Here is a 15,369-nt window from a genome sequence, read left to right as displayed (position 1 = left end):
CAAATATGTTGTTAACAGGAACTTTAAAAAAATACTGAAAATTATCAATTGAAATAAATGAAACATTATTTTTTCATCAGAAATAAATAAACTCTTTAACTCAGTAAGCCATGACTTGCAAAGAGCATACACTTCAAACCACACACACACACACACACACACACATATATGCACACACAAGTGCACACTTAAATGTACCCTTTCTGCCTGTTGAGAGATTTCATTCCAACCTTCCTAACTCCCTGTGCATTGAAGTAATAATACTACATATCCCTAGGTTTATTTTACTTCCTCTTTTCTTTTCTCAAGCATTGTCGTAAAAATAAATGAATATTGTTCCACTGTGCATGCTTTTACACTCCTCATGATGAGAATGGATTCATGATAAGCCATTTATTTTCTTTTCTTCTAACAATCTTTGCAGCAAGAATGAGATGCCTGAATTTTAATGCCTAATATGATCTTTGGAAGACTATAAACTTTTAATAGACTTCACACATAAAGTGAGGAAAAAGATAAATAGCAGGGAAGTCTGTGGCTTGATCCCCGGAAATCCTGATTAATAGCCTTCACATCGTGCCAGACCACCCTGAATATTTCCTGAAAACAATTGGTTCATTTTATTGCCAAATAAATTGTAATAGAGGATGCCAATTTCTAACCAAATAAAAACCTCAGTGAAGGGGAAGAAAGCCAAGAATGCACATTTCTTTATGTGGCATAGCCTCTAGAACATATTTTATTTGTTCTCTGTGCTATCTATTCCTGCTAATTTCATAGGATAAACACAACAGGTTTGAGATGAAAAAGGTTTTCCTTCAGATTTGCCCTCTCTGTGAATTTTCCTCCAGCAACCACTAATTAACATTAGAAATATGGTCTAACCCTTTTTCTTTTAAAAAAAAAAAATCAACATTGTCTTTAAAAATCTCAAGGGAAAATATTGACCCCTTTCAGTAGTTTCCAAGCATAGAATTTAAAGTCTCATTGAAAGGAAAAAAAATCTCTTCTTCACAGTACCTTCAGCAAGGGTTACTGTGTGATTTCATTTTTTTCTTCTTTGTTTAAATTTTTAACACAAATTTCACATGTATTATGTTCAGGGCTCTTAAAATGAAATCAGCTTATAAAGGACTGACTGTTACAAAAATTCAAGAGTACTTTACAATCATAATTAACAAGAACAAAGACGTGGGCATGGATACTGAACAAGAGGTTCACATCATATATATATATTTTTAATTTCCTTTTTATTGACTTCTTTTTTAAAATGTATGACGGATTTTTTGTTGCATAAAAGGAAAGCAAGAATATAATTTGTCTTGGCATAACAAAATATTATAAATGATTTTTCTCCAATTCAATCTCCCTTTAAATGAAAGAGAGAAGAAAAGAGTTAAAAAAATTAGTTGGTATTGCAACAATATATACAACCCCCTGAGCTTTGCCTTTTAAATCAGCATTCTGCTGTTAAATAATAAAAGAAAAGTCCCATTATTTTCTCAGCTTCACTTTGCTTAAAGTGATTGATGTAGAATTTTACTGCCATCCAATGGCAGCTGCCTAATATAGCTCAAGTAAATGTCGAAAGCTTTTTGATCAAATTGCAGTCTAGGGAATTTAACTTATGTAGTACACTCAGAACTTACATCAATACATCTCTGTTTGTTACACAGTGAGAAAGAAATATGACTACAGTTTCAATTTATTGTGCGTTCTCCAAATTCAATTTAACAGTGAATTACTAATATTGCTGAACATAATTACCTAAATGAATAAATCAACCTAGGCTACTCACTAGAGAGAACATTAGAGCATAATATTAATTTTTACATGCACCTCATCATATTAGTTTAAAAGGTTTCTTTTTACAACTAACAATTTTTTTCCTACCAGGCAAAATAGCCTTTATTAAAAGACTGTTCTCAGCTTTACTTGGTATTTGGAAGCCATTTGAATCTTTTACCTGCTACTGTACATCATATAATTTCTGATTAACATTAAATTGCATACTGTTTTAATTATAATCTCTATTCCTAAATGATTGAGTATTTAGAACATTTCTCAAAAAGGCAAAATAAAAATTATGTCTGATTGATATGAATGAATTTGTGCTTTAAATATTCAACCTTAGTTGTTTAAAATTCCTGATTAACTAAAATATAATATATTGAAAATAATAGTAAATTGCTATTACAATGTGATTGAATAAAAGTGTATGAGAAAATATATTTTATGATTTGTTTATATATGAATGACACTCTAAAATTTTAAAAAGTTTTATCTAGTAATTAATATTTTAAATATGTCAAATTGAAATACTTATGTTGCCTATAATATGAAGTCTTTTGATTGTCATTTTATTCAACTATTTTTAAAGTATGTATGTGTGTGAGAGTGTGTGTGTGTGTGTGTGTGTGTGTGTGTGTAACAACTGACTCAGGCTCTAAAGACGTTTTGGTAATCTTGAATATCTGAGACCAAAAATTTAATGAAATTAAAGCATATTAACATATTTTATCTAACTTATTTTGCCTTAGAATATTTAGTTCAAACTTTTCTTTCAGTTAAAACCTCACAATATTTTTGTTTTCGTTTTAAAAAAAAAATTTCCCAATTAAATTCCAAACAATTTTTAGAAAAATCCAGACCAGATTCCATGCTGAGAGAGTTTGTGTAAACAAGCTCAAAACAACACTATGAATTTGGGATGGAAATAGGTAAACTGACAAGTGATTTCTGATGTGAGATGGATTTCAAAGACTCCATGTTCAGAGACTCCCGGGGAAGAGGCAGCCAGGGCCTCTGTCTGTGCTGGGAATTGCAACATGGCCCAGCTGATACTCAGAGGAGCCTGAAGAAAACACTGTAACATCAACAGACACCCCATCAGCCAACCTGGACTTTAATCCAAGAAATGCTAAGCCAGCAAATACTGAAAAAAAATTTTTTTTTAATGTGAGAGGTTTTTTTTTTTTGTTTTGTTTTGTTTTTTGTTTTTTTTTAACTTATTTATTTGACCATATGCTATTTCACATACATAATCATTACACCAGCATATATCCTCCTTTCTAACTAGATGTTTGTGGTATGGCAACTCAGTTTTTAAATGTCTGCAAGAAAATCTAAATTTCATTCTGCATCAGCTCTGCCATTAGAAAAATTAGAAACCAAACCTCAAATGTAGTATCATCAGCAGGAAAATCAGTTGCTTAATGCATTCAGATATTTTTAAAAGTTTAAGACAAATTTAAGATAATTACCATCAAAAGGTCAATTTGATCTACATTATAATTCTATACTATACCCCCATGTAATGTGTTTAAATAATATATAAACATATGTTTGTATACTATTAAATGATATTTTTAGAATCACTGACTTTGACTACCTATTATTAAATTTTAAACATCAGTTTTGATTTGTGAATGATGTTTTTTAAAGCCTCAATTATATTTTCTTTTTTTAATTGATATTATTCTACAAATTCTCGTCATAATCGAGGGTTATTTTTCTTTGCTAACAAACAATCATACTGTCTAATAGGCACAATTTAGCATTTTCTCCACCTGCAAGTGTATTCAAGCGATTAAGCCAAAGTATAAACAGCATCTGCAGTTTCACTACTTAAAACTCATTTGTGTATAAGAGCATTTCCATTGAGATGATTTCTCTATTCCTCTCATTCTCTCATCTAGTATGACAAACAAGTGAGACAGGTTAATTTTGTTACTCTGTGTAGAATTTGGAGAGTTTTGAAAGGTTTCAATTACCTGCGACATCTTGTTCTATAATGATTTTAATCCCCTGTTCATTAACAAAAAATTAAGGAATATTTAGATATTATAATATACTCATTCACTATTTCTTAGGGAAATATGTTTTATTTCTAATCTAATACATGAAGATGTACAATGATTTTAACTCACTTATCTTTCTTTTGTTTAGTGTAACTGAAGGACCAATGTGAGAATTTTATAGGGAACTATTTAGTGAGTTTGTGACTATTTTCACTATTAAAAGTTGAACAGGGCCATATTTCAAATCGCAAAACATATTTTAGTGAGAAATTAATATTAGAGTTAGTGTGTGATAATTTTTGTGCTAATGATCACAGTTACCAGGTTGTGTATATTGTCTCTTTCAGAAGTAGAGAGTGAAGTAGGAAAAAAAAAATAATGCCACAGATGCCATGAGACACAAATATGTGAATTTCAAATCTATATTTATTTCATATGTGAATCTTCCAGACATAGATAGACATTTGCTTGTTTACCCAATAAGGACCTTGCTGCCGAAACTATGTTTTTATACTTACATTACAATTTTTAAATTATTTTGAATAAAACCTTTCTATATTAAAACTGTGATTAGTTGTCGTCTTCTGTTTTATTCTTTCTCTTAAAAAAAAAAAATCTTACACCATGGGTAACACAATTCCTATGCCATGACACAGAAGTTCCCACAGCTTTCCAATTTCATCAGAAATGGAGAAGCCCATTATGTTTCTGCAAGACAGCATTGCTGAAGGCTTCTGCCAGCCATCTAATAAAACGATAGCTATTTTGAGTTAAGCATGCTAATATCAGATCCTAGCAAACCAAAAAAATTTCAAGAGCACAGAGCTTGGTCTTTCTTCCCCCAAAGACAGCATCAAAATCTGATCAAGATAAAAGCAAAAACTTCTGATGAATATACACTACATGATTAAAACCCTAAGTCCCTATGGTTTAAACCTTGAAGACATTTTAATTATCTATTTAACATCTTGCTATTTCTGGAATTCTGACTGAGAATGTTTCTGACATAGTATTTCATGGAATGTCCTTTTCTCATACTGAGCCTCTTTTATACTCCAGATGTAAACACAAAAGCTTGCCTTTCATCTTTTTAAACTCCATCACATAAAAGGAAAGGTAAAAACTTAAAGACCCCTTTTTCAGTGAGTCTCCTATATCTATATATCTGTATCTATCTATCTATATAAAACATAGATTACAGAACTAATAACTTCCTTCTACATATAAAAATCTAGTTATTTTTCTTAAAAATCTTATACACTTCTTAAGAGCATATTTAACAATCTTTGCTTTGAGAGGGAGGAGAGAGGAAATAGAATTTTAGACTTAATATACACTGAGATGTTTGCTTCATTCCAAGTGGTTGCCATTACTAAAAATTTCCATTGATCTTTTGATAGAACCAAAATAAACAGACTATATTTTTAAATTTTTTTCCCTAAAATTCCAAAATAATACTTGCTAAATTAATTTTCATTTAAAGCAGTTTCATTCAGCTGAGTTTAATTATAGCCATGAAAATCTTGATAGAAATTGTGAAGTACCATGTCTTAAGGGAGTTAGAATTACATTTTCAGACACTCAAAGAGTAACCTGTTGATTTTTATTAAGATTTAAAAAAACATAAATCCTATTATATTGCTACAGCTTGTGATGTTTCTTCAGAATTTTTGCATATATATATATATATATATATATATATATATTCTTTCCAGAAAGAAAGAATATATATATATATTCTTTCCAGAAAGTTCAGAGGCATCTTTATCTTTCTGTGCCCTTCAGCTGAATTAATTGCATGGTTCTGTAATTTCATATTCATTCTACCTTTGAAAAGATGAATAATGTAACATGATTCATTTCATACTGGTCTACATACACCAGGACACGTATAACCTTCAAATCTATATTCTCGGCATTTAATTTTAAAAATAGGTAACATTAAGCAATATTTATTTCAAAACCGTGCCTAGTTTATAATGGGATTTGGACAGGAAAAGATGCTTTCGTTCTGGTTTCTAAACCTTATGTCCCTGACGGTTACTCATAGGAGACAGATTTCATCTTAGAAGGGGGCATTTGCTAACTAGGATTGAAAGCACCATGGTGGTGGCAGGCTCCCAGATCACCACTTGAGATCCATTGCTGGCTGACCAACAGAGCAGCTTTGATTGCAATTTTACAAAGCCAGGTTCCTGCTGTCCTGGCTACAAGGTTTGTTTTCTTTTGTTTGTAGCAAGAGGGGAGGTGATGCTTGATTTTCTACTTACCTTTGAACCTCAAAGCTTAATTTTGGCCTAAGGAAAGAAAATAATTTCTTAGAATGGAATCTTTTTTATTTTGCTCCATGAAAGTGGAAAATGAGAAATAGCCCTTTCATTTTTTATTATTATTATTGTTGTTATTATTATTTATTTTGGTTTATATCCCATCTAGTAGCTGCTGGACTGAGCCTCCTTTTTAATTTCATTATGACCTCTGAACCAAAGTAACAATGTAACCAAGGCCCCAGATCTGAAAACAGCCAAAGGCTTTGACAAAAGAAAGTAAGATTGAAAGAAGAAAAAAAAAAAAAAACATACAGAGGTTCCGAGGTCTTTATCAAATCAGTTCTAAGCTCCTTTGCCTTACAGTCAAGACCTTTTTGCAATTAGTCAGCTTCCTTCTCCTTTAGTGCAGCTCTCACCCACTTCCTGTGTGATCTTCTCCATCTTTCCTTACATGACTTCACTTCCTCTGGAAAGAAAAAAATAATGCGGAAGAATATAAAATATTGTCTAGCTTGCAAAATAAAATATTTAGTTGCCAAGCAATGTAGGATTAAAAATTATGAGCCTTAGATTACTAAGAGATTTGAAAGATAGTTTAAGTTTTTAAGACAGGATCTTACCAAAAATATTAATATGATGTTTGGTTTTCAAAGTGGATTGTCTATTATGTGTCAGATAAAATCATTCTTCATATGTTTTGCATCGACATATTGATTTCCAAATTCCAAATATGTAGTAAATGCTCATGAAATTGTACTACTTGAACAGAATGATGAATGAATGAGACAAATAATGTTTAGAAATTGACATTACTTAATATAACATTCATCAATCTAACAGATCTTTATTGTGAAGACTGAAATATATTAGTGGCTTATATGTATTCAAATAGTTCATCGAAAATAATGTCATTCATCTCAGACACAATACTTAATTAGTTAAATAATAAACTTAGGAAGAGAGCACACGTTTTTGCTATTGAAAATGTTTTAGAATGTATAGTTTCCCTCCCAACTTGTCCTTGTGAGAGATTTAGTAACAAAGATGTGTGTTACATGCAGTTTTCTCTTTGAATTTCCAAAGAGAGTACATATTAATATAACACATTATAAACATTTGTTGACTGAATTTTTTTTAAACTACAGATTAAGAAAGGACTAAGAAATGCATTAAGATTTTAAAACAATAACCAATGTTCCTTTATTAGCCAGAGAAGACATTATTAACAATCATTGTTTGCTTCTTTGTTTGTTTATGCATTTATTTTGTCAATCCTGGGGAATGAACCCATGGTCTCAGGCATGCTAAGCAAGTATTCTACCACTGAGCTACATACATGTCCACCCCAATGGATGCAGTTTTCACCAGATGGCAGGGTATTTGAGCATACACTGGGATTGATTGTGTGAAATCATGGCCCCTGAAACCTTGAGAAAAGTTGTGCTTTTTATATACAAAAAAAGAACCAATGGCTCACTCAGAGATTATATGCCATCTCTATGTGGCTTTCTCCTACCACTCCTGCAAGAGCAGAAGGAAGGCCAAGTTCTCCTTAACTGCTATGCAGAAGGTCTTTCTGTCCAGATTGGTTTTATTGTTTTAGAATTGTCAGTATCTGGGATCACTCGTATGTTATAAAGCATGGTGGGTCTGACTAAATCTGGAGATGTGCAAAGTTGTTGTTGTTGTTGTTGTTTTTCCTGATCTGAAAAATGATGTGAATCTTATTTCTTGGATGGAGCCAAGTGAGGTACCAGCCTATTTATTCATAGGCATTGTGCTGGGCACTTTATTTCACTTAATTCTAATAAGCCTATGATGTTTATAGGGCACCACTTACTTACCGAATTTACAATTACACTGGAGGTGAAGTTTAATTTGAATTAGTAGTACATTAGGCTTAGTAAATAATTCAGTGAGCCTCTTGAGAATGCTCTACAATGCCAGCACCCACTTGTACCATATGTATGGTCAATATTATTTTCTGTTAGAGACTCATGATGAGATTACAGAGAAATTAGAAACTAATTAAGCATATAGAACCAAAGTTTTTACTCCCTAGTCCATTATATACAGCCTATTACTCCTCCAGGAGCATCTTAAACTTCACTTTAGCAAGCGGAAAAGGCATTATGAAGATGGATGTATCAACAGTTCTAATACGTATTTGCATATGATTAACAGTGCAAAAATGAAGCACTCTCAGAACTACACTTAGTTGGATGTAGTAGTTTTCCTTCTGAGATCTATCTTCCGTGCCTATTAATTGGTGAATGATAATACAAATTCATATATTGGATTACCTTCAATGTTGAAAAATTGACTTGAGGAACAATCTTAATTAAAACAGAAAATTGTCAAGAGCTATGTCAATTTTACATTTTTTTAAAATGCAATCTAAGTTTTTTTTCAAATGCATTTGGGAATCAGCTAGCAGTATTTTCAAATACCATCTCCTTCTGAGCTTGGGTCAATGAATGGATTGAATTAAGGTGTAACTTGGCATCAACTTGCTCATCAATAATTAAAATGTTAGCATTCTTCAAAACAGTTTATAAGCTAAAATCACACAATTAACTTTCACCTTGCTCATGTTTGACTACAGATTTTTCTTCTTCCTTCTACATGAGAAAGGATCACGCACACAGTGCAGGAATCTGGGCCTGCATTTTAAAATTGGAGTGACTAAATGCCGATGGTCCCTTGTTTTTTTTGAATGCCTTAAATGTATCCTTCTTCTCCATCCTCATAGTCTTTGCTTGAGATTCAAAATAATAAATAAATAAATAAATAAATGCTGTCTCACCTGAAATATTATAATACTACTTTATAAATATTATAATACTTCTTCTTGTCCTATCTTGTCCTTATTGCACATGTCCACTTGAATCTTTCATCTCCAGTCTCCCCTCCTGCCCCCACTAGCACAGCCTTCCACCCATGGCCTGGTGACCCCATGTTCTAATCTCATCACATTTTCCTGTTTTTTTTTTTTTTTTTTTCTGGTGGACCACAGTATTCCAAATTCTGAATATTCTCATTTCTTTCCTTGGCATATGATTAAATCTCTTCACTTCATCCCTCTGGCAAATTTTAACATCTCTGAAGGTGCAGAAGTAAGGTTTCTTTAAAAGATTCCTCAGCTCCATGTACAATTCATCATTTATTTCCTTAATTTCTTTACTTCTTCCTCATCCTCTCTCTCCATTTCTCCCCATTTATTGATAAGTGGACAGAATTGCCCTTTTCCATCTATCTGACTTATTCAGATCATGCTATATTCTTGTGAAAAAAAAAACGAGGTTAGGGTAAATCTTTTTTTTTTTAACATTTATTATGCTTTTAATGTACCAGCATATCAAAGCATCCTAAGTGCTACCCAGAACTCTATAATTTTCACTGAAACAATCACAGAAAGTTAATATTAACTTCTCCACTGAACAAAGGATATAATAAAAGTTTAAATTATTTTAAAAGTTATATATAGTACAACTTGAATTTATGATATCAATTAGGCATTGCCATAAGAATGCTGAATAATACAGAATTCGAGCATGTGTGGATTTGATACCATGGCCAGCAACACTTTTCTTTCCAATACACAACTATGTAGTTTGGCCAGGTATATCTGCTTCAAGTTCTGACTCCTCACTGAGATCAGGCTCAGATCTCCTTCATGTGCAGAGCCCAGACTGAAAGGGCAGTGACAACATTTTCCAGGAAGATGCCAATCTCAATTCCCAAGTGTATATATATATATTTTTTTTAATTTTTATTGTTGGTTGTTCAAAACATTACATAGTTCTTGACAAATCATATTTCACACTTTGATTCAAGTGGGTTATGAACTCCCATTTTTACCCCGTATACAGATTGCAGCATCACATCAGTTACACATCCACTGTTTTACATATTGCTATACTAGTGTCTGTTAGGGTAAATCTTTTCGAAGGAGAAGTATTCCCAATTTCAAGGCTTCAGGACTGCCCAACCCAAATCATAAAGGCAATTACATACATAAGAGAGTTGTAAAGAATGATATGGTGTCAATGACAGGGAGATTTGTTGTCACTGTTATTTCATTCAGGAAACCAAATTCTTTTTCATACTAAGACAGGTTACCTTGCCGTATTTATAGGTGGGAACAGCTCAACCTCAACAAAGAGATGGCTGAACAGACTTAGGTGGGAAATGCCAGGCCCAATTTGTATACAAATGGGGCATTTCCAAATTACTAAAGCTCAAGGTACAAGTTATTCAAGCTCATGTGAATTGTGACTTTTATATAAAATGGGAAAAGGCAGGAAAAATGCTTATTCTGCTTTCATTACAGTTGCCACTAAGGTAATCATTGCTATTTTTGTTAATGTCACATATACTTTGAATTCCCCTGTATAGGTTCTGTGTTATGTTTTCTGTACCACATGGTTGGCCTGGCAAGCTAAATTATTTGTGGCATTAAAGGTTATGTCAGTTAGTTCAACACTATGGTGATGCCGTATATCACCCACAGTGATTTTGCGGTATGTTTTAAAGTACACATGCATTTTTTGCCCTTGCCCTTGCAGACGAGCTGGGATTTGACTGAGTGGCATCATCTTGGGTTGATCTTATTCCAGTGCAGTGTGTGCTCTTTAAACCAACATCTAGCTCATTTCCTTTTTTTTTTTTTCTTCCCCCATGAGAAAATCTAGGAAGGCAAGGGAGGTAGCTCCAATTGCCAAGCATATTATTAAGATCTTCTTTGTGTCCCTTGTGCTAACACCCCACTGAGCCCTACCCAGAGCCAAGGAGCAGGGAAGTATAATTCTGTCACAGGAAGTATATTTACTAAATGGCAAAACTATCACTGTAATTTCATGTAATGAACTGATACTTTATTTTTGTGCACATTCAGATAACTGACTTGCACATGGTTCTTTTCTTTCACAACTCCCACCCTAAGGGCCTTCTCATGGCTTCTAAGTTGGGAAACATTCCTCCGCCAGATTGTCTTCTCACCTCAGTTGACCACTGTCCTCCACTCCTCCAATCCTCTTCCAACTTACTTCAGGATCAAAGTGAACTGTGTTTCATGTGGTAAGATTTTTTTTAGCCTTGAATCTTGCAATTACAAATTGCAATGGATGTTACCAGTACTTATTGAATTAATACGGTAAAATGTAGTATTCTTTCCAAATAACTAATTTTCAAATCGTTTCATAATACAACTCCCTTTTATTCCTGTGGTGCTGGGAATCAAACCTAGGGCTTTATGAAATCTAGACAAGTGTTCTACCACACAGCCTTTTCCCCAGCCCATGGACCCCATTTTTATATAATGGAATACATATACACAGAGATGTGTTTGTATTTGTCTTTGTCATTTTGAAGTAAACAGTCTCCATGGCTAATTTGTTACATAATATTATAATTCAAATACATTGCACAGAAAATTTAATCAACAAGTAGTAGGGATTGTTTTGGCTAAATGTAAAGAAATTGGATGTGCTCACTTAAGTTTTTGTTTTTATTGTTACACTTAATTTATTACCCAATTATGAGAAATTTTATGTCAATTACTAAGAATAATTATCAATGGATCAATGTATATTAAACTAATTCCATATGACAAATTTTGACATTAATTTATCTTCTGGCTTAAAAATTCATTTCTATTTAATGAAAATAAGCATTGCAATTTAATCTGTTTTGCCCCTTTCTAAGACTCCTTTTAATAATAATGTATATAATTAAATTGAATTTATTGGGGCTGGAGATGTGGCTCAGCGGTAGCGCGCTCGCCTGGCATGCGTGCGGCCCGGGTTCGATCCTCAGCTAAAAACCTTTAAATATAGTTGCACTTCCTGCAAATTGCTAAATGCGTTGGATATGGTGATTAAATATTTAATCCAAATATTCTGCAGCATTACAAAGAAATAAGAAGTGTTCAACATTAAGCTTGATTAACAGACATTGAAATAATTATGAACATCTTCCAAAATTCTTCTTCATGCTGATATAAGAGATCATCTCAGGATTCCATTTTGATCTGTGCTTCAATGATGATTTTGCTATTAGAAGGCTCTACAAGTAAATGAACCAATGAATTCCAACCCCACTGAAATGTTTCCAAAAAAAAAAAGTGCTCTTTAACACTTTTCATTGGAGGTAACGACTATCTGAAAGTAGAGACTAATTTTTTTAAATTTGTACATACCTGACTAGTAGTGTCATTTTTATATATATAAGCCATTTTCATTTGTCATGAATTATTCATGCACCTACCTTAATTTTAATTATCAACTGAACAAAGTTAAAAATCACACTGTACCTAAAAATATAAACACTATCACACTGAAGTTGAGAATGCATTATTCTTTATACATAATTGCTATCATGCTGAGGTTAGGTTGCCACCTTTTTCCTGTGAAACCACAAAGAGGTTCTGTATGTCGCTGCCTTCAACGTATGCACATGCTCATTTCTATTGCTCTTGTTAAAAACGGACCCTTTTTGGCAATTTTCCTTGTTCTAATACTTTTCATCCCAGAGAGTTTATTAGTTTTACTTTATAGAAACATTCAGCATGGAATGCTAATAACTATCTAGATAACTTCTCATGGAATAATTGACTCATTAATTTAGAGGAAGGGCAGAAACCAAGGCTCCAAGAATCTAAAATTAAAAGTCCTTCTAGGAGTCAGGGAAATTTTCAAGCTTTGCCATAGTTTCTTAGGAATGGACTAGATGTATAAGATAGCACGTGGTGTGCTGCTCCCTTGATGTTGTGTCCCACGCGGTTGGAAAGAGGTACCAAGTCTACTAGTTCTATTTTGTACTCCAGGAGCAATGACAGAACTTCAAAATGGTGAGGATGGAATTTCCAGAAAAAGGGGCAGCATGCTTGTGCTCTGCATGCCAAACATGGTGCATTAAACACCCTCAAGTCTATTAAAAATATGATTGGAATTCATTTATTAATAATAGAAAATATATTTTAAACCTTAAAATTTTAGTGACGATGGCATAGCTTTAATCATTGAGTCATCGCACTCTTGGTTGATAACACTTCAAAAAATTATGAATTAATGATTGTCTAAAAATATGTTAAGTAACCATCAAGAGTTGAGATACAAACCCACCTAATTCAAATGCATGAAATATGATATGTCAAGAGCTTTGTAATATTTTGAACAACTAATAAAAAAGAGTTGAGATACAGAATATTTAAGAATAATTTCAACATTGATTATATTACTAAATATTGGAAAACAAGTATGTTAAGTACATGTGATTTGGCAGGTATCACCCTCCCCCCCAAAAAAATAGTTGACAGGTAAAGGGAAAGAAATATTAAGTACAAAAAGCAAATTTCAGAAGCGTATTTTAGTTTGGCACTATTTTTGATAAAGATGTGTTAACTAATTTAACCATATGCAGTGCATACTATTACCATAATTTTTATTTACAGATAAAGTAACTGAAGTTTAGAGATTTTAAAAAATTGCCTAGGGATCTGAGTTTAAAGCCAAGCAGTTTGATTCTAGTGGCAATTTTTTTTTAGTCTGACCACTCATTGTTTAATGAGAAGAATTTATAGAAAAAATTAAAAATTTTAAAAATATGTCTACAGATATACACAAATGTATCACAGTTTATGGAAATGTAATACATTTCAATATTCAATTTACTAAAACTCATTTCAAAAATTTCCAAGGTTATTTATGCCAAAGTGAATTTCAGTTACATTACACTGACTTCAAATCGAACTCTTCAAACTATTATAATCAAACAAAAGCTATGTACTGCTTATCAAAACACCATGCACCCACGGTTAGTCATTTTTAACAGAAGTCATACTCTTAAAGGGTATATAGATCCTAGATTTCTCACCACAACATTGCAGCATAAAAATATTACCTGTTTTTTTTTGCTCGTTTCTGTTGTAGTGCTTATTAATTGCATGAGGAATAATCTTCAATGAATTTTGTAATCTCTGGAATCAGACCCCTCTCTCATCTAAAGAATCTGTAAAGTTTCAGGTGTTTCTTACTTTGCACCTTTTATCAACTCAGATATCCCTTCTGGCAATCATACGCAAACTTACTCTAAGTGTACATAGTTATCCACTTGTTTGTTCTTAAATTCCACCAAAAACAGAAGCATCACTAGTAGGATCAACTGCTGTCTTTGGAGAAACAGAGAACAATTTCATTGGTGAGATTACTTGGTGTTCTCTTCTCACCTTTAATCCTATACATTAGGAACACTCAGTGAATATACTGTGTTCCTAAGTTTCAATTTTGCTTAAGGCTTTTAAGCTACCTTAAATACTGAAATTATATAGGAAAATTTATATGTAACATAAAACAACATGTTCTTACTCATTTGTAAAAAATAAGGGGAAAAAAATCTTCTTGAACCAACTCCTTTTTTGAGTGTTTACAAGACCAGTCTAGAGAATGTCATGTTTTTTGTATTAGATTCCTTCTTATTATGGCTTTGCAAGAAACCATTCCATCCCAGAGCAGGCCTGCCACAAACAATAACTATGTCACTTATTTGTAAAATGTCCAGAGTTTATATGGATATTTCTAAATTAAGGCACTGATATCTGAATTTTAAATATTTACAAAGTTTCCAAGCCTGTTCTTAAACCTTTGGTAATCTTAAATAGTCTACAGGTCACAGGATCAAACTCTGCAAAACCCATAAATAGGAACCTTCCCCCACCTCAGAGAGTGGATCTACCACAGAGGTTACCAGATGTGGTCATCTCTTAATGATGCTGTCTAAAACTACATGGAAATGTAGAGATTTGTGAATCATATATAGACCTTCACTCTTATGTCCTATCCCTTTCATGTAAGTGGTTAAGTAAAACTTCAAAAGATGATTTCTTACAAGTTCCTGGAGAAAGAAATTAATTTTCACAACTTTCATGGTTTTTCATTGCAAATAGGTCACTTCTTGTGCAGACATAAGAGACAGTTCTGCTGATTTAAAAGTGACATATCATTTGTTTCAAATTTTTCCCTTCTGTTTTAGCTGAGTTCTTATTAGTCTATGGGCATATTCAATATATTGTATTGTCTCTTTCTGTATTTATTCCCTGTAAGTCATTTTGCAAAACAAAATTCATCACGATGGACCCAGAACAAGGTGCCTTGATGTTCATGTAAAGTTAGCAGAGACCACAAGTTCTCTTACACAAGATCTAGGGAGCAGATGGGCCAGTAAAGCTGGCCATGGTGACCAGTCATAAAACAAATCTTCCCAGGGTGTCTTAATAACAGCCAAAGCATTAGAGGCATTTC

The sequence above is a fragment of the Urocitellus parryii genome, chromosome 2 (assembly GCF_045843805.1).
Source record: "Urocitellus parryii isolate mUroPar1 chromosome 2, mUroPar1.hap1, whole genome shotgun sequence".
NCBI classification, from domain to species: domain Eukaryota; kingdom Metazoa; phylum Chordata; class Mammalia; order Rodentia; family Sciuridae; genus Urocitellus; species Urocitellus parryii.
The sequence above is the reverse complement of the archived record's forward strand: the minus strand, read 5'-3'. Positions refer to the sequence as shown.